This window comes from Protopterus annectens, chromosome 9.part0 (genome assembly GCF_019279795.1).
Source record: "Protopterus annectens isolate FY-2018-M chromosome 9.part0, PAN1.0, whole genome shotgun sequence".
Lineage (NCBI taxonomy): Eukaryota > Metazoa > Chordata > Ceratodontiformes > Protopteridae > Protopterus > Protopterus annectens.
Window position 1 is genome coordinate 1,528,347,644 of NC_056743.1, and position 19,017 is coordinate 1,528,366,660.

The 19,017-nt window shown below is 36.9% G+C and overlaps 1 protein-coding gene across 1 annotated transcript in view; it reads right to left on the bottom strand.

Annotated features, from left to right (window-relative positions):
* The window catches only part of LOC122812161 (zinc-binding protein A33-like), a 209,813-nt gene that overhangs the window by 2,353 nt on the left and 188,443 nt on the right, over positions 1 to 19,017 (bottom strand). The gene's annotated exons all lie outside the window — the stretch shown is intronic.

Here is a 19,017-nt window from a genome sequence, read left to right on the forward strand (position 1 = left end):
AAATAGCCTCATGTTGATAAATAAAAGAAATACAAATATAAAGATAAACAGATGCATATGTAGATAGAGAGTTAAATTGATAAAGAGATGGAATCATGTAGAAATAATATATGTGATCAACATTATCTTTGGGAAGCATGTTTGGTAGCAAGGCAAAAATTGGAAATGCTCTCCATAATACACTTTGGTGAAAACATATAACAAGTGGCGGACAGCAAAGCCAAATACACATAAAATTCAGACAACTATATTACTAAACATAAATAAATATATTAGACTGAGTGCAGAAATGTAAATGATAAGGCATCTGGCATATTATCTTTATTTATAACACTTTTCTGCTTCATAGAGCACTGTTGTTTAGATGTACTGCACTACCTTCTGTCTTACACAAACTATTGCACTGACCGGTAGTTATTCAACACTTAGTGCATGTATACCTCTTTAAGCAAAAAAAAAGGACTTCCCTTGCCTCTCTGATGAGTGAGAGGTCATAAATCATTTGTGTGCTTGCTTGCTTATACTGGAAAAAACAAGGGATTCCTCAAGACCTTTTTGTGCTGCTTTGGCTTCTCCATTTCCCAAAGTTATGTCACTTTGGAGCTGGCATATATAAGTCCAGGGGATATGGGGAGGCGTAGGGTGGCTAGCCTCCCTACAAAATACTAATGTTTAGATGTTCCATTACCTTCTATGTAATAGGCAGCTTTGAGATATTGGGAGCAAGGAATCAAGACATGATGGATTGCATTATGATCTCTCACAATTTTATCTGTTGCTGTAGTTCTTTAAAGTTTGCTTTTTGTCTAGTACATAAAGGTATATAGAGATAGAATTTGTGTAATGAATAACTGTTTGCTCTGTTATTCATTCTGCTTTAACTTTTTCCAGGACCTCCTTTTCACTCTTATTTCTCCCTTTCTTACTTTAGTCTGTCTCAACTGACCTGCTTCACCCCTTTGCTGTGAGCCCTGCCCAGACATGCTTAGCCCTCATTATCCAAATAATATGCTGTCCCACTGTGATGAGTATCCCAAATACCACCCTCCCAAACATGCTTAGACCATTAATCTCATCTAGACAGTGTACTGGCTCAACCTGCACAATGCATTTTCTTACAGATGTCATTTCATTTTCATAGTCACTTTTTTCCTCTGTTCACATTATTAATCATGTTAGATACTAACATTTTCTATTAAAAATGTTAAGTATTTGATGCTACATGTCCAAAACTGTTGACCATAAAATGTAATAGGCTGCTTCCGGTAGTCCTTTCCACTAGTCATAATGTAGTTCCACTCCTACCCTTGCATTTGAAAGGTTGTGGGATGGGGAGATCAGTAAGAGTTTTTAACTGTTTATTAAGTTATTTCTAGTAGCTATCCTATCAGTAGACACACATATTTATATTTATAGCAGCTGTCCTAATGGCAGACATGTACACACACACACACACACACACACACACACACACACACACACACACACACACACACACACACAGATGCAGATCTGTGTGTGTGTGTGTGTGTGTGTGTGTGTGTGTATGTATTATTCATCCATAGGTGAAACTAACACTTTGTAGGCAATGAAGTTGATGCTGGCTAAGAGTCCTTAAAATCATTTAAAAAATCATGAACTGTAGACAAGCTCATTTGAGACTTCAAAGTAATCAAGCATTTATAACTAATGTAGAAAGTGATACTTTATTGAAAATAAAGATATTAAAAAATAGTGCTTTTGCCCTTAACTGGACTTCATCAGACGTGTTGATTTGCTTTAAATGTGTGGTGGGGCTGACATTGCTAAGTTCTGTGTTGCTAATGCTGAAGAAAATGCTGTCAGTAGGAATGTAAAAACTGAAATGTATGCTTTAGATAAAATTGGATCTAAGATAGAGTCAGCTCTATGTCAATGTGTTACAGTCAAACTAGTAAAATGTGCAGCATTTTTATAAGGAAGGGAGGTTCAAACTCTGCTAGTTTCTGGAAGCATGATTGTCTTTGCCGATCTTTCCCTAGTGTGCAAGCATAAAATATATACCAATCAAAAGGTGGGGCAATACATATTCAAGGTGATATAAAAGAGTCTCTCCTTACACATATAGAAATTCAGACAATTCTGTGAAAAGTGTTGCATCTTATGGCTATAACACCCGATTTACCACATGATATGATATCAGGAAATGATCGTCCGCATCTTAAAGCACTATGGAAAATGTGGGAGGATGGACCATCTATCTGCACATTGTGGCAAACTGATACACCCATTTCGTACAAGAATGGGGGTGGGGGTAAGGCAATGACATTCACTGAGAAATGTAAAATTAAAACCAGGAGAAGAGAGTTGGCATAAGAACTACCAAAAGATACAGACCTTTGCTGTAATTTGAATACAAAAAGAATCTTGTCTGTTATTAGAAGCATGCCCCAAGAACAGAGCTACAGAAACACACAATTGCAAGATATATCACTATAGGAAATGAAGATGAACTGATAGAAAATTCTGAAGTAAAAATTAGTACAAGCAAGACATAAATCAAGAAAAAATTAAAAGAAGCACTAGCACAGAAACTGAAGGAAATATTGAAAAAGAAAGCTGAGTGAGGACCTCCACAACAAAGTGAGTGAACAAAGTGAGATAAGCTGAAAAATTCAAACTTCTGAGCCTATTTCTTCTAGTGTATAACAGACAATACAAGTGCTGGTGGAGCTTTAGCCAGATGAAATATTTGAACCAAGAAAGAAGTAAAACCTTTAGATAAATTTTATTATGATACACACTTTGCAGTGAAAGGACAACATAAGGAAGGTAAAGGAGGTGAGATGGTTATATCCAGTCAAACTAAAGTGGCAAAGACCAACCTAAAGGGAAAGAGAGCACTCATGAGGGTTGTACTGATTGGCAAGAAAGTAAAGCAGAAGGTGACATTTGTTTAGAACTACCTTTTGCAAGGGAATACTTAGAAAAAGCTGCAATGCCTATAATTTTAGGGGAAGATGCTACACCTTTTACCTCATGGCAGATTACTGAAGAAAGTAATCCCAAGTTAGCTGACTTACAAGTTAGTCACATAAACATTAAAAGGGCACAGCTGAAAGATATTGAAATACAGCAAGTGAGACCATAACTAACATTGTAAGGGGAGGTAAAACATTGTTTGTTCCTGTTACTTCTTATCCCTATTTTGACTTAAAAGTTGACCTGTTATGTAGAGTAAGCAAAGAACTGGAACAAATTCTTCATCAGGTACCAGTGCCAAAAAAACTTAAATGACAATAGTACTGAAGCTGGCACACAGTCCCATGTTAGACAGTCACTGGCAGATGGATAACTAAGGCAAGGGTATTGTATTTTACTGTCTAGGCATAATGAAGGAAACAGACAAGATATGTGAATGTCAGAAAACTGCACCCCATCCTGTATATAAAAGTCCCTTGATCCCAACACCTAGTGCAAATTGCCATTTGAACATACTGCCTTAAGACATTGTGTGGTCACTGGTAAAATCAAGCACTAAATATCAGTAAATATTAGACATAATATACTATGCTACCAAATTTCTATCAGCAGTGCTATTGCTCAAAGCCATCACTAACACTGTTGCCAAAGAAGTGATACTATTATTCTCCAGAGTGGATATCTCTAAGGAGATATTTAGTGACTAAGGCAGTCCCTTTGTGTCAAGGGTATTGCACTAATTATTTCAGTGCTTTAAAGTTACCATCCACAGACTAATAAATTAACAGAAAGGTTTACTAAAACACTGAAATCATTGGTAAGGAAAGTTGTGGATGCAGATAGTAAAAAGAAAAGGTAACAGTTGTTACCCCAATTACTGTTTATAGTCAGGTGGGTGCTGCGGGTTTCAACTGGGTTTACCCCCATTTCAACTTCTGTACAGCAGGAATCTGTGAGGGCTGCTTGACGCTGCTAAGAAAACTTGGGAAGAGTAAAAGACTCAAAAGTTTGATGGCACACTTTATTGGACTGCAGGTTAGATTAAAGCTGACAATGACAATGGTAAAAAAAGCACATATGGAATGCCCAGAAAAATGCAAAAAAATGAATTTATAATAGGAATGGTTAACTTAGAGAATTTAACCAGGCAATAAGACAGTAGTACAGGTACCCTCCACAGAAAAGAAATTTCTAGCCAAATGTCTGGGGCCATTTGAGGGATGGAAAATAAATCCAGTTGCAGTTAATTACAAGTTCAAACTGCCAGGAAAGAGAAAAATAGAGCAAATTTATCACATTAATGTGTTGAAGCTATGGAAAGAAGAAGACACTTCAGGAATTTTATAAGCTGAAGTTCATACAAGTGCAGCTAGAGGAATCCTTGTCAATCTTACAAAGGCAGAAGGTGAGAACATTTTTGTAAATAAAGGATTGTTGTTAAGGATGCATGGGAGAATTAAACTAATGGAACATAATATTTAAACAGCCCCTGAAATAAATGTTAGAACTGCGACCCTATAGAGTACCAGTGTCACAAAAGCAGTTAATAAGAGAAGACATTAAAAAATAATGCTCAAACTAGGTGTGGTAGAAGAGTGACTGATTGACTGGACCATCCCATTAGTGCTGGTCCCGAAAGGTGATGGAAGTATTAGAATCTGTAATGGCTTTTGGAAACTGAATAGGATTTCCAGATTTAATAGCTGTTTCATCTGACAGAATACCCAGGGAAGGCCATTTACTTGACAACACTAGACTTGATGAAAGAATACTGGCAGATGCCACTTACCTTCTGTAAAAAATAAAACAAAAGCCAGCAGATATAGGCAAGCTGTATAATTTTATTAGCTTGTTTTAAAGTATAATAAACAGACCGGTTTTGGCTCAATAAAGTCTCAGCCTTCTTCAGTGTTTAAAATAAAATGAGAACAGTAGTCCCTATTATAGTGAACATACAAACTGATGTTGAAACAAGATTGGTTCCTTACAAATTTTCATTCATACCAGGTGCAAATAAGGCTCCTAGCTTAATTATCCATTTATTTTCTTTTGAGTCCAAAAGGCTATGCCATCTGGCTTTATTAGCCCTGTTTCCCATGATTTTGTCAATAACTGTAAATCTGAATGTAGCATTAGGATGTTTAATGGTATGTTTGTATAGTGCATTACTGGGATTTTTATTTCTTATCCCACTAAAGTGTTCTGTAATACGGATCCAAAGGGGTCTGGATGTCTGTCCAACATAAAAAGCATGGCAACTACAGGTAACTAAATAAATGAGCCAATCTGTCCCACAATTTGCAAAGAACTGAATCTGAAAGACATTGTCTGTATTACTGCTAGAATACTCCTTAGTTTTGTTCATAGCTTTACAATGGGTACAGTGGCCACAAGGTACACAACCTGTAAGTAAGTCCCCAGCCATAGTCCATTGTCCAGAACCCTCTGTGGTTAGGTTGATGTGTTTATAGTGGCTCAACTGGGACCCAATGTTTCTCCCCCTGCGAAATGAGAATAAACACTTGCCTCCCAAAATGGTGGAAAAATAGTCATCTGCTCCTAATATGTTCCAATGTCTCTGGACAATGTTAAGTAAAGTTTCCATGTTTCTATCATAAGTAGTAACCAGACGGATCACAGATTGTTGGTTGATCCCTTGTTCTTTGTATTGTAATGTATCGACCTATCTAATAAAGAAACCGAAATACTAGCACTCAGGACGTAACTCATTTGGTACCCCCTGTACCTAAATCTATCAATAAGGTCATCCCTCAATACTGTGCATAACTATCAGGCTTGGAACAAATACGTTTCATTCTAAGAAATTGGGACTTGGGTATGTTTCTGCAGATGTGAGGTGGATGAAAGCTGGAGGCATGGAGAAGGGAATTGTATTGGGGGTATTTCTTATATACCTGTGTATCTAGGGTGTGATCTGCATTCCTAGTAATCAATACATCCAAAAAAGTGTTCCTACAGGAATGATAGCTAACAGTGAATTGAATACCCCATTTGTTTTCGTTAAGATAACCAACGAATTCCTTCAGATAACTCTCATCCGATCTCCATACCATCCAGCAATCATCCAAAAACCTCCTCCAAATGTCAATTTCATTTATGTAAATGTTGTGGGATTTATCATAAATGATGAACTCCTCGACATAAGCCATGAATAAATCTGCGTAAATGGGGGCGAAAGAAGCCCCCATGGCTGTCCCCTTAGTTTGCCAAAAGCATTGGTCACGGTAAAAAAAGACATTCTTAGTTAGTATGTGTTCAGCAAGCCCGATAATTAAAGTATTTATACCTGGAGGGTAAAGATCTGACTTGTTCAACCAGTTTTCTAGGGCATCCAAGCCCGCCCAATGTGGTATGTTTGTATACAATGCTGACACATCTAGGGTATAGAGTAGCCAGGTTCCAATTGTGTATCAGCTATAATCTGGAGAAACTCAGCGGTGTCATGAAGACTGGAATGTACCCACTTAAGTAAGGGTTGTAACTTTAAAGTTAAATATTGTGATAGGAGTTCAGTGATAGAGCCCCTGCCCGAGACAATAGGTCTACCAGGTGGGTGATGAAGATCCTTATGTATCTTGGGGAGGAAGTAAATATATTGATTTGTTGGATCTGGGACCATTAGTTGTTGTAAATCAAAGTCCGAGATAATACCCTCCTCCCTAGCTAAGGCCAAAAATTGGTCAATTTCCTTCTTGAATTTTTGAGTAGGATCAAGGGGCATCTTCACATAGTACCGTCCATCACCCAATTGTCTCATAGCCTCCTCATTATACTGTTCCCAGTTCATGACCACCACTGCTCCCCCCTTATCCGCTGGTAGTATAGCCAAGTCCTTATGATCCACCAGTTCATGTAAAGCTGTTTGTTGAGTCTTTGAGAGATCATTCACTTTACATATATAGTCCCTAGAGCTGTAGTGTAGATCTTTCAAAACTGCAGTCTGGAACATGAGTACATTGGAATGCATTGGGGAGATAAACTTAGATTTTTGATACCTGAACCTGTCTTCACTTGTCTGATTATCAGAATCCTTGTAAAACATTCTTAAATTCAATAATCTACAAAAGGCTGTAACATCCTGAGCTAGTCGATCTTCCGGAACAAAAAAAACAGGAATGAAATTCAATCCCTTATTAAGAATCTTTATTTGTACATCAGACAATATTACATTAGAGCTATTCAAGACATTATTTTGAGTTGCTATTTCTGAGTCAATAGTTCCAATAAGATATCCATGTTTCCCATTTCTGTTGTGTTTCCTACCCCCCTAACCTGCCTTCATCTAAAGGGGCCAATTTTTTGGATACTGGTGAGTCCCTGGGGTGCTGTATATCGACATCAGTTATAGATGATGACTCATCCCCTGAGATCTCATAGTTAGAACTGGAATTTGATGTTCTTTTCAAGATTGACCTGGGCCTGATAGTTATGCACAGTATAGGGATGACCTTATTGACAGATTTAGGGACAGAGGGTACCAAATGAGTTACGTCCTGAGTGGTAGTAATTCGGTTTCTTTATTAGATAGGTCAGATACATTACAATACAAAGAACAAGGGATCGACCAACAATCTGTGATCCGTCTGGTTACTACTTATGGTAGGAACATAGAAACTTTACTTAACATTGTCCAGAGACATTGAAACATATTAAGAGCAGATGACTATTTTTCCACCATTTTGGGAGACAAGTGTTTATTCTCATTTCGCAGGGGGAGAAACATTGGGTCCCAGTTGAGCCACTATAAACACATCAACCAAACCACAGGGGTTTCTGGACAATGGACTATGTTTGGGGACTTACTTACAGGTTGTGTACCTTGTGGCCACTGTACCCATTGTAAAGCTATGAACAAAACTAAGGAGTTTTCTAGCAGTAATACAGGCAATGTCTTTCAGATTCAGTTCTTTGCAAATTGTGGGACAGACTGGCTCATTTATTTAGTTACCTATAGTTGCCATGCTTTTTATGTTGGACAGACATCCAGACCCCTTAGGATCCGTATTTCGGAACACTTTAGTGGGATTAGAAATAAAAAACCCAGTGGTGCACTATACAAACATACCATTAAACATCCTAATGCTACATTCAGATTTACAGTTACTGACAAAATCATGGGAAACAGGGCTAATAAAGCCAGATGGCATAGCCTTTTGGACTCAAAAGAAAAGAAATGGATAATTAAGCTAGGAGCCTTATTTGCACCTGGTATGAATGAACATTTGTAAGGAACCAATCATGTTTTGACATCAATTTGTAGTTCACTATAATAGGGACTATTGTTCTCATTTTATTTTAAACACTGAAGAAGGCTGAGACTTTAATGAGCTGAAACTGGTCTGTTTATTATGCTTTAAAACAAGCTAATAAAATTATACAGCTTGCCTATATCTGCTGGCTTTTGTTTTATTTTTTGCATTTTGTTTTGAGCTGTGCAGTTGCCATACGGGCAGGACATACATTTAGTTTGTAACTTACCTACTGTGCCAAGCAAAGGCTGTATTTGTAACCCTTGATGTCTATTTCAGTGAATACAGTGTTACTATTTGGTTTACATGGCGCCACAGTCACTTTTCAAAGACAGATGGATAAAATATTGAAGCCCCACTCCTGATATACTGCAGCATATCTGGATGACATGGCCATTAATTTAGAGGGCTTGGAATCTCCCTTGTGTAAAGTGCAGCATGTGGTAGAATCCATAAGACAGTCAGACATGATTGTAAAGTATATTGGAATTTAAGAACCTGGTGTACCTTATATGAAGTGGGGTGGTAGGATCACAACTAAAAAAGATAGAGATCATAAAAAACAGCCCTATACCCTCTAGTAAAATATAAGTGAAGGCTTACCTTGGACTAGCCGGGTACTATAGAAAGTTTTTCCCTAATTTTGTGAAAATGGCCTTTTGGTAGATCACACAAAGAAAAAGCTGTTCTCAAAGTGACTGTCTTGAGTCAGACAGAGCATTTAATGAACTAAAAAATATATCCTTTTTCTGAACCTGTGTTAGTAACTTCTGATTTTGCTAGAGTCTACCTTATCCCGATCCAGGAAATTAAAGACCCAATCAACCTAACTAGCCTCATCTGCAAGGCCATGGAATGAATTACCATGGACTTCATTAACAAGGACATTGGCAACCCTAAAGCATTCAATCCCACACATTTTGGCTTTGTTAAGGGGCGATCAAGTCTGTTAAATTTGGTCGACTTTTTTGAGACAGTCATCAAAGCCATGGATTAGGGGAAGATGGTGCACACTGCTTACCTTGACCTGGCCAAAGCCTTCAACACTAATTCCCACTCAGGCATAACAGATAAACTCTTTGAACTATGCATCAATCTGTATGTTACCAGATGGGTAGCTAACTGGCTCATTGACAGAACCCACCTAGTCAAAATAGTGGAAGCCACCTGAAGCAGTAGACCCATATTGAGCAGAGTACTCCAGGGTTCGGTCTTGGGGCCTCTGTTATTTGGGTATACATTTCTGAGATGTAGGCCAAAACCAGCCAGCGATGGCTGACCAAGTCTGCAGATGACTGCAAGCTAGGCACTGTCATCAATTCCCCTAGTGATGTGGACATCCTCCAACAGGGTCTCACCCAAACAAATGACTGGTGCCAGAAACATGATCTCAAGCTGAGTACCAAAAACTGCATCATCATCCCCTTTAGGGAGAGTGATGTCCTCACAAATTATCACATTAATAACAATGTCCTAAGCACACAATCAGTCATGAGGGATTTGGGCAGCCAGATTTATAGCAACTTGACTTTTGACCACCATGTTGCTTCCATTGTACAGAAAGCTTTCTACATGGCCCACGTCATAAGGAAGAGTATCTCATCCAGGGACAAGGAGGTCATAACATCCCTGTATTTTTCCCTTATAAGGCCCATTATTGAGTACAACACCCCATTCGGCATGTACGTTGCAAAGCACATGCAGCAGCTGGAGAGACCAAAGAGGTTCCTCACCAGGAGAATCCAAGGTGTCAAAAATCTACCATACACAGATAGGCTGAAAGCCCTATCTCTCTACTCAGTTTCATACAGACTCCTCAGAGGTGACCTCTGTCTGGCATACAAGGTGATCTCGGACCCCACATTGATGGGACTGCTGCATATCAGCAAGTCAAGCTCCACTCAAGTAACCCGCACGTGTGGCCTCAACCTGGTCTGTGACATCAATAGGACTTGTTGTTGGGACAGATTTGTGTCCCAGAGACTCCCCCATCTGTGGAATAGATTTCCTCTCCATGTCAAGCATAGTATCTCTTTACCTCTTTTTAAGCATGACCTGGATAACTGGATGGGAAATAGAAAATACATCCATGGGATTCCACCCGTATCCCTGCTGGACAGGGGCATCGGGTGCTGATTTGTCTAAACATGGGCTAAACTCTTGGCTAGGCTTATAAGGGCCTCCAGGCCAATAGCCTAGTAAACTCCTATGATCCTATATACCACTACATTAAAGTGCTGTCCCAAAACAATTAAATTAGTGGTAGCCTGAATGCTGTATCAGCAAGAAGCTGTGTAAAGCAGAAAGGAGATACTTAGTTATTGGAAAACACTATCTAGCAATAAAGTGGGCTTTGTATACCTTGAAATAAATGCTACTTTTTGGGTAGGCATTTCAGTTTGGGGTTAGATTCATGTTTGTTTGAAATGCTTATTGGTAAATTAACAGTAAATACCAAGTTGTGTCTGTGGGAAATTTCTCTGCCATCATTTCAGTATACCATAGACCCAGCCTGGCCAACAGAAATGCTGATGGGTAATCCAGAGCTTACAATCTATCATTAATATATCCAACACCCCTGGTTTTGTACAGGTGGGAGAGTAGTTGTAACATGTTAGTTATAGAAAATGTATGTGCGGCTTTAAATGTGTACTCAGAGTGTATACTGTAGTATGTAGAGTAGAAATAATCTCACAAAAATGAGCTTAATCACAGGGCCTTAATTGCCAATTAATATGGTATAAAAGGGAGTAGGGCTAAATTCAGTATGTTAGTTTCTTATATGGAAGATCATCTGACGGAATATCTCTATGTGAAGGAAGACCAGGAACTGTGGAGTAAGATAGCCCGGTTGGGGTTAACCTGTGGAGTACACCTTTTAGGACTACATGTTTTTTAGCACTGAATATTGGGCCTATGAGACTCCTGTAGCCATAGACTTTATTTTACAAGTTAGCCTATATCCTAGAGGGATTGTATGAGAAATTTACAAAGGTACCATTTAGTTTCTTGTGAAACTGAAAAAACAAAATTTTACTATTTTAAATTGTAAATCACTGAATAGACCAATGTTTTTAACAGATCCTGCCTCCACTGTCATTTTGTACCTTATATATATATATATATATATATATATATATATATGTGTGTGTGTGTGTGTGTGTGTGTGTGTGTGTGTGCGTGTGCGTGTGTGTGTGTGTGTGTGTATTTTAGCATCAATATCAGTATATCTATAGAAAACACAAAAATGGCCAATGTTTGTATAAATGGATCCAAGAATAATAAACCAAATGTAAAAATTAGCCACAAATACACCCAAGGATCCAACCAAAGTATAAGGAAGCAGCAGGTACAAGTCAGAATCAATGAGAATACAGGCTTCTATTAGGTGAGCGCGTTCATGGTGTCATACCACTTCTTCAGACCTTTAAAAAACAATACTACAATCACACATTTTACATAGCAAGCATTAGAAAACAACCTATCAACAGGTCTATCTTGTTAAACAATTAAAATCTTATTAACATTCTAAAAACTTTAAAGTGACACTACAGCCAACATATCGCTTCAGAGACTATATAAGCATCTCATACTTGCTTATATAGTTTCTAAAGACATATAATCTTATTACACAACATACATTAGTATAAAAGTGATTAAATGTAGTGACCATAAAACATAAAATGTGAAATAAAATGTAAAAAAAATGAAATATTTACTAATATGAAAACCTAATAATATGTTACATATATATATATATATATATATATATATATATGTATTTGCATATTATTTATATAAGGGCCTATGCCTCAAGACAGGTTTAATAGGAATTCTGTCATTTAAGCCCTTACCTTTATCTGCATGAAGTCTTATAATCCAGTTCAATATTCGAGAAGTATGACTTTGGTAACAGGAGCAGTGAAGTAGCACTGGCCTATTCTTACACATGATTTGAAGATCAGAGATAGTGGGTGATGAGCCCAATTTTCTTTTCAAAAATAAGAAATCATTGAAAAGATATTTATGTTATCCAACAGATACTAAACAGGTATGTGATGGTAACATGGGCACAGTACCTTGTAACAAATGCAACCAATGTGGTTTCATTGATAAGTAATAGATTCAAACACCCTGACACTGGAAGGGAGGTGAAATTTAGAGCACAGTGAATAGTAACAGCAAAAATATAGTGTATTTAGCAGTGTGCAACACATGCTCCTGTTTTTAAACAGGGAAAACGAATAGAGAATTTAGATTTAGAATACGTGAACACCTTTTGAATATTTGGAATCAGAGTTTAACAAATGTATTAGCTAAACATGTTTTTAAAGAGGGCTCTGCACACACGTTTAGGTTCTTAGTTATAGAAATTGTTAATGATTAAACTTACACTTTGCTTGCAAAATTTATATGGGAACCAAAAAAAAAAACAGAATCTCATATATCAAACTTACAACCCCAAAAAGTAAAGGTGGTCTAGACCTTCCCAATTTCGAGACATATTACCTAATTACAAACGCTAATAGAGTACTGCGCATAGCTGAATACAACCCAAAGAACAAAGACTGGTCCCCAGTGTGGATAATAATATACCAAAAACATATCAAAAGCTTGGATATCAACCCCAAAGCCTTGCCATTTCTAAATACAAATTTAATAAAACCGTGCAAAATATTAGAATCACTGAAACACTCTATTTTATTAACTCAAAAACTCTTCAAATATCTAAATTTAACTCAAGCTATGATGATGCTACAACCCTTACACAAAAATCCCAACCTTAAAATAAACAATCAGTCTCTAAACCTGAATTCCTTCCCTAAATTAATTAATATAACCATACAAGATATATACCCATACATTAATGACTCTATACAAGAAATAAGGAATCATTGGAACCTCCCCAAATCCTATACAGTGATTCTAAAGCAAATTAAAGAATTATGTACCAACTATTTACAAAATTACAATATGAACAACAATGATATTACAACCTGTAACTCTCTATGGAAAACCATCTTCTCTACTAAAAAATATATCACTAATACATACAAACTAATTAGACATTAAATTCCAAAAAGATTTGCTTGTCTCAGATTACTAGAGAAAGAACAACCCATCCATCAATACCCTTCAACTAAACCAAGCTATTAACTTAACAAATAGATCCATACCGCTTAAGAAATTGGCATTTACCCAACTGATGATCTATAGCAACACATATTTCACACCAGCTATCTTACATAAATTTAACTCTACAAAATCCCCTCTTTGTCCTCATTGTAAAATTCAAATGGCTGATATAATCTATTTACTCTGGAGCTGTAAATGTGTATTTAAACTTTGGAACTCCCTTAAATTCCAATTGCAAAAAATGGGCTATCAGACATCCACACTCACCTGGGAATTTACTCTTCTACATATTCTACCAAATAATATCTCTAAAACTCAAGCAATTACTATGACCAATATCTTTCTCTTATTGAAACTCTATATAGCAACCAATTGGCTTAACCTAAATAACACATCCCGCGAGAATTTCAAATTAATGGTGACTAAACATCTTTTAGCCCATAAAATCCTAATAGATAAAGGGAATAAAAACATTAATCACAGGAAATTATGGGAACAAATCTTCAATATTATTCTGGCCTAGCACATGACAACGTATCAGACTTAAATACAAATAGGAGATCCCTTACTAAATTATAGCCATAGACCAAGAAATTTTCTTCTTTTTTCTGTTCCTTTTTATTTTCCTAAGGTATATGCACAATCACAACAACTCCCACTGAATTGTATCAATTTTTCCCTCGAATATTGAAAGCATCTATGTATATAATGTAAATAGTATTGGTTGATTGTTTTATTTCTGTTTTGTACTACCCTCAATGTATAATAACTGCTTACTGTGAAGAGGTCTTACCTCTACCTGTGCTATTATGTACGCTATTTTAGATTAATGAAAAGAATAAATAAAAATTATTGAAAAAAAAAAAAAAGAAATTGTTAATGAAAGTGAAAAAGGAGGAGACGCTGTAAATATCACAGAGATTTCTGAGACCCGTTGGATTATAAGACTTTGTGCAGATAAAGGTAAGGGCTTAAATGACAGAATTCCTATTAAACCTGTCTTGAGGCATAGGCCCTTATATAAATAATATGCAAATATATATATATATATGTAACATATTATTAGGTTTTCATATTAGTAAATATTTCATTTTTTTACATTTCATTTCACATTTTATGTTTTATGGTCACTACATTTAATCACTTTTATACTAATGTATGTTGTATAATAAGATTATATGTCTTTAGAAACTATATAAGCAAGTATGAGATGCTTATATAGTCTCTGAAGCGATATGTTGGCTGTAGTGTCACTTTAAAGTTTTTAGAATGTTAATAAGATTTTAATTGTTTAACAAGATAGACCTGTTGATAGGTTGTTTTCTAATGCTTGCTATGTAAAATGTGTGATTGTAGTATTGTTTTTTAAAGGTCTGAAGAAGTGGTATGACACCATGAACGCGCTCACCTAATAGAAGCCTGTATTCTCATTGATTTTGACTTGTACCTGCTGCTTCCTTATACTTTGGTTGGATCCTTGGATGTATTTGTGGCTCATCAGTATATCTATATTTATATATAGATATGTATATCCATACATGGATGTCACACAGTTTAGTGATCAACAATGTAATTAAATTTGTGCAAGTTATGTTTTATGTTGAACGTAACAGTATCAGTAGATTTTGACATTCTAGGAAGAATTCTTCTTTCATGCTGCATCTGTTACATACCTCTCAACCTGGAATCATCAAAAATCTGGACAAGGACCATGAAAAATAGGTACAAATCTGTACACTGATTAACATATAATTTACATACATAATTACGTAACCCCACCCACTCCAATGGAATTGTGGGATACCAACTTTCGAACACAAATTGACGAACAGACAACCAAAATATGGCACCAGAGTCCCCCTGCAGCCATTCCAATGTCCCGTTATCTGGCTATTTGGCCCCATAAACACCAGTGTGTGCATACTGCTTTACTTCTACAATGATTATTTGGATTTTATTTTTATATTTTGAGGCACATCAATGCACAAACACTAACAGACATCTGATAAACAAAGCAATACTGTCTCACAATGAAAATAGACTTTGCATTAAAACTTCTCTGCCCTTGAAACTCACATTCATTGAAACAGCATTGAAACCTGCACCACATCCAAAGAAAATGCATCTAACCAGTGGTGGATAAAGATTACCGTTGGGCTGTTTTCAAATCATTGGCCCCTTGCACACAAAACAAGAAACATACATGTGTTCTTTTCTTTGATACACCTGACTTTATTAAGTTATATTCCTTGTATAAAACAGCACACTTGTTAGACAGACCACATTTTAAATGTATTGTCTGAATGAACATTTTTCCAGTAGGCTGTACTGTAGGCAATGAAATGCATGAACCAATAATTACAAAACTGCCCAATTCAGAACATTTCTATCATAAAAGTCTACTTCCATATGCATTAAACAATTAACTTTTAAAATCGTATCACTTCTAAAACGCTGCAGTATTGTATAATGAATAACATTTGTTTATTTTTGCAGGCATATATATGCAAAAATGCCTGCTCATAATACATCTTCACCTACTGAAGCTTTTAGATAGGCATATTATTTAAAACCTTAATTTCTCAGACATTAAAACTGGCGTATAAAATGCAAGAATTGTACTGCCTATTTACAATCATTCTGCATAACAATGCAACGCTCTAACAAAACCATTTTATACTGCAGAACTATTGCAAATATAAATTGTTATTAAGAGATTCATGTTAAGTACTGTATAGATACATGCACAAAAATGTGTGATATATAAGAAGCGTTACCTATCAAGTATTATACTGAAAGTATAATTCTACCTTTCGGAAATAAAACTATCAGTATATCCTCTTAAAAAACTGTTGGAAATCTAAAACATGTAAACTATAAATTCTAGTGTGGTTTAAGTCTATATCAAGCTCTCAAGTAGAATAGGAAATTATATGATATCGGGAACATTCGTGTTTCTTAATATATAAAAACTATATCATTTGATACTAGTCCACTCTCCAGAATGGTCTAAGCAATACTTCGCTATGGGTATAGAAATATGAACAGTACGATGGCCATTCACTTATGGCCTGGAAACATCCTATAACTATCGTACTTGAAACCATATACTTTAGCCCAATATTATGAATAGATTTTATATACACTAACTATTATTCAGTAAATAACTCACATATTAATAACGATTGGGACTGGAGGGCTACATTAAATTCTACAAACTAAAAAATATATATAAAAATTATCTCTCTATCATTCCCTTACAAAATTTTGGACAACTCATAACCCATACATTAAATATTAAGTATAGACATAATAAACTGCGCCATGCATCAAAACGTCTGAAAACATTTTCTAATTTATTTTAGGACTTACCTAAGTCCAGCATGAACAGCAGCAAAGCCACAAAGTAGCTCGGGCAAGCAACAGACATTAGGCAGCATAGTCCCAGAAAGTCCCTTCCTCTCACAGGCAGCAGAAGATTAAAAATGAATGGAAGGAAAGCAGCTTGATTTAAGTCCCTCTCACTAGCGTTTCTGTTCAAAACGGCGGCAAAGCAGCTTTTCAAATTCTCGGCAGCAGCAACTGCTTGCAGCCAGCCGGAAATAATGACTTAGCTCAAGGAGCTCAATTTCGACTGGCTGGTAGTGCTGACGGAACTGGCGTCATCACGCACGTGATGACGTCAGCTCCGACAGCACGAAAATTAAAAAAAATAAAAAAACAAAAGCAAAGAAATCGGAAATGAGGGGGTGCCACTCGGGAATCGTGGCACCCCTTCATTTGGACCCGAAAACTCGGTAAAAACCGAGTAATTCGGGACGGTTGGCAGGTCTGATCTGTTATTATGTAGATCCTGTATGAAGCCATGGGGTTCTGAGCACCTCTTTTGCAAAAGTAAACAAGAGAATCAACATATCCATAAAAGTGGGTCTATATTAGAACATCGAAGTTTCAAAACTTCGAATGTTCTAATATCGAACCCTATTCAGCAAAAGCTGAAAATATCAAAGCAACAGAAAACCAATTTTTTTCCTAGGGAAAGAATCCAGTTGTCTGTTTCTGCTGCTTTGGTATTTTCAGTGCCGTGGTGGAAAGTTTCAGGTCGGGTTCAGATAAGTGTGCTATTGAGTGTGGGTTAGGTTAGTTAGGGTTAGGGTGCGGGTTAGGTATGTGTGCGATTATGTGGACGTGAGGGTTGGGCGGGTTAGGTGAGTTTGGGTTAGGGCGTGGGTCAGGTAAGTGTATGATTGTGTGGACGTGAGGGTTAGGGTGGGGTAGGTGAGTTAGGGTTAGGGAGCGGGCGAAGTGAGTGTGCGATAGTGACAGACCTTAGGGTTAGGGTTTGGGTTAAGGTAAGTGGATAGTTAGTGGTGTGTGTATAGTTTAGTGTAGGGTTAGGTGTAAAATTTTAGGTGCATGTGTGTGGATTACTGTTTGTTTGGTGTGCTTGTGTTGTGTGTATGTGTTTTGGAACAGCAAATTTTTTCCCTAGGAAAAAATTTGCTGTTCTGTATGTTCGATGTTTTCAGCTTTTGCTGAATAGGGTTTGATATTAGAACATTCGAAGTTCTAATATAGCCCCATAAAAGTATTATTGAAGGAACATAAATAAATTTGCATAATCAAAATCCAAAAGGGGCCACACCAGTAACCATCAATCATGTCTGCTGATATTATCTGTTGTCAGGTGCAGAAATCATTTTTCAAATTAAATTTCATTAACTCAGTCAAACAGAAAGATTCAATAAACCACACATAGTCTGATAAGACTGTGTGCGCTAAATACAGCATAAGCAGCTGTTTATCTACCAATCTAAGATGGAGGAGTTATTCAACAAGCTATAAAGCAACCATGTAGACACAGTGCTGGTTTTCCCTGTGAATTCAAAAACCTATTGGAATACAACCACTTAAAGGAGTCTGCACAAAAAGAATGTTAGGAGCTGCTGTGGCTTTAATTCATGTGTATGTGCAACAGGCTGAAGTCTATGCTTCTGCTGCTGCTAATAGACCAAGGCCAAGAAGGAGAAGAGTTTTCAGACCCCATTTAACTTATTACAATCTGCATGAGGTAGAAATTGTAGAGCACTTCAGGGTGGATAGAGATGCATTATAGGAACTTTGGAAACTCTGTCGTCCTCAACTCAGACTCAGGGCAAACAATGGGGGAACCAATACCAGTGGAGACAAAGGTATGTGTAGCATTTAAAATTTTAGCTACAGAGACCAACAGGGGACATGCTGGGGGTGTCACAGGCATCAGCATTCAGGATCCTCCAGCAATTCCTGAATGCTATGCTCCAACATGCCAGTGACCACATATATTTTTCTTGTACTTCTGAAGACAGAGCCACAAATATGAAAGAGTTCTACCCTGTAGCACACTACTCTGAAGTACTGGTTGCCATAGATTGTACACATATAGAAATCAAGGCAACACATGGTGAACAGGTAAGGGTCTACATAAATAGAAAAGCGTCCACTCCATTAACTACCAAGTCATGTGTAATGCTTAGGGAATCATCTTGAATGCATGTGCTGGCAACCTAGGCAGTTACCATGATTCACATATCTGGCACACCTCCAAACTGTATCAGATGTTTATTAAGGGTGATAACCCACGGGGCATTTACAGGGGGATGCAGGTTAG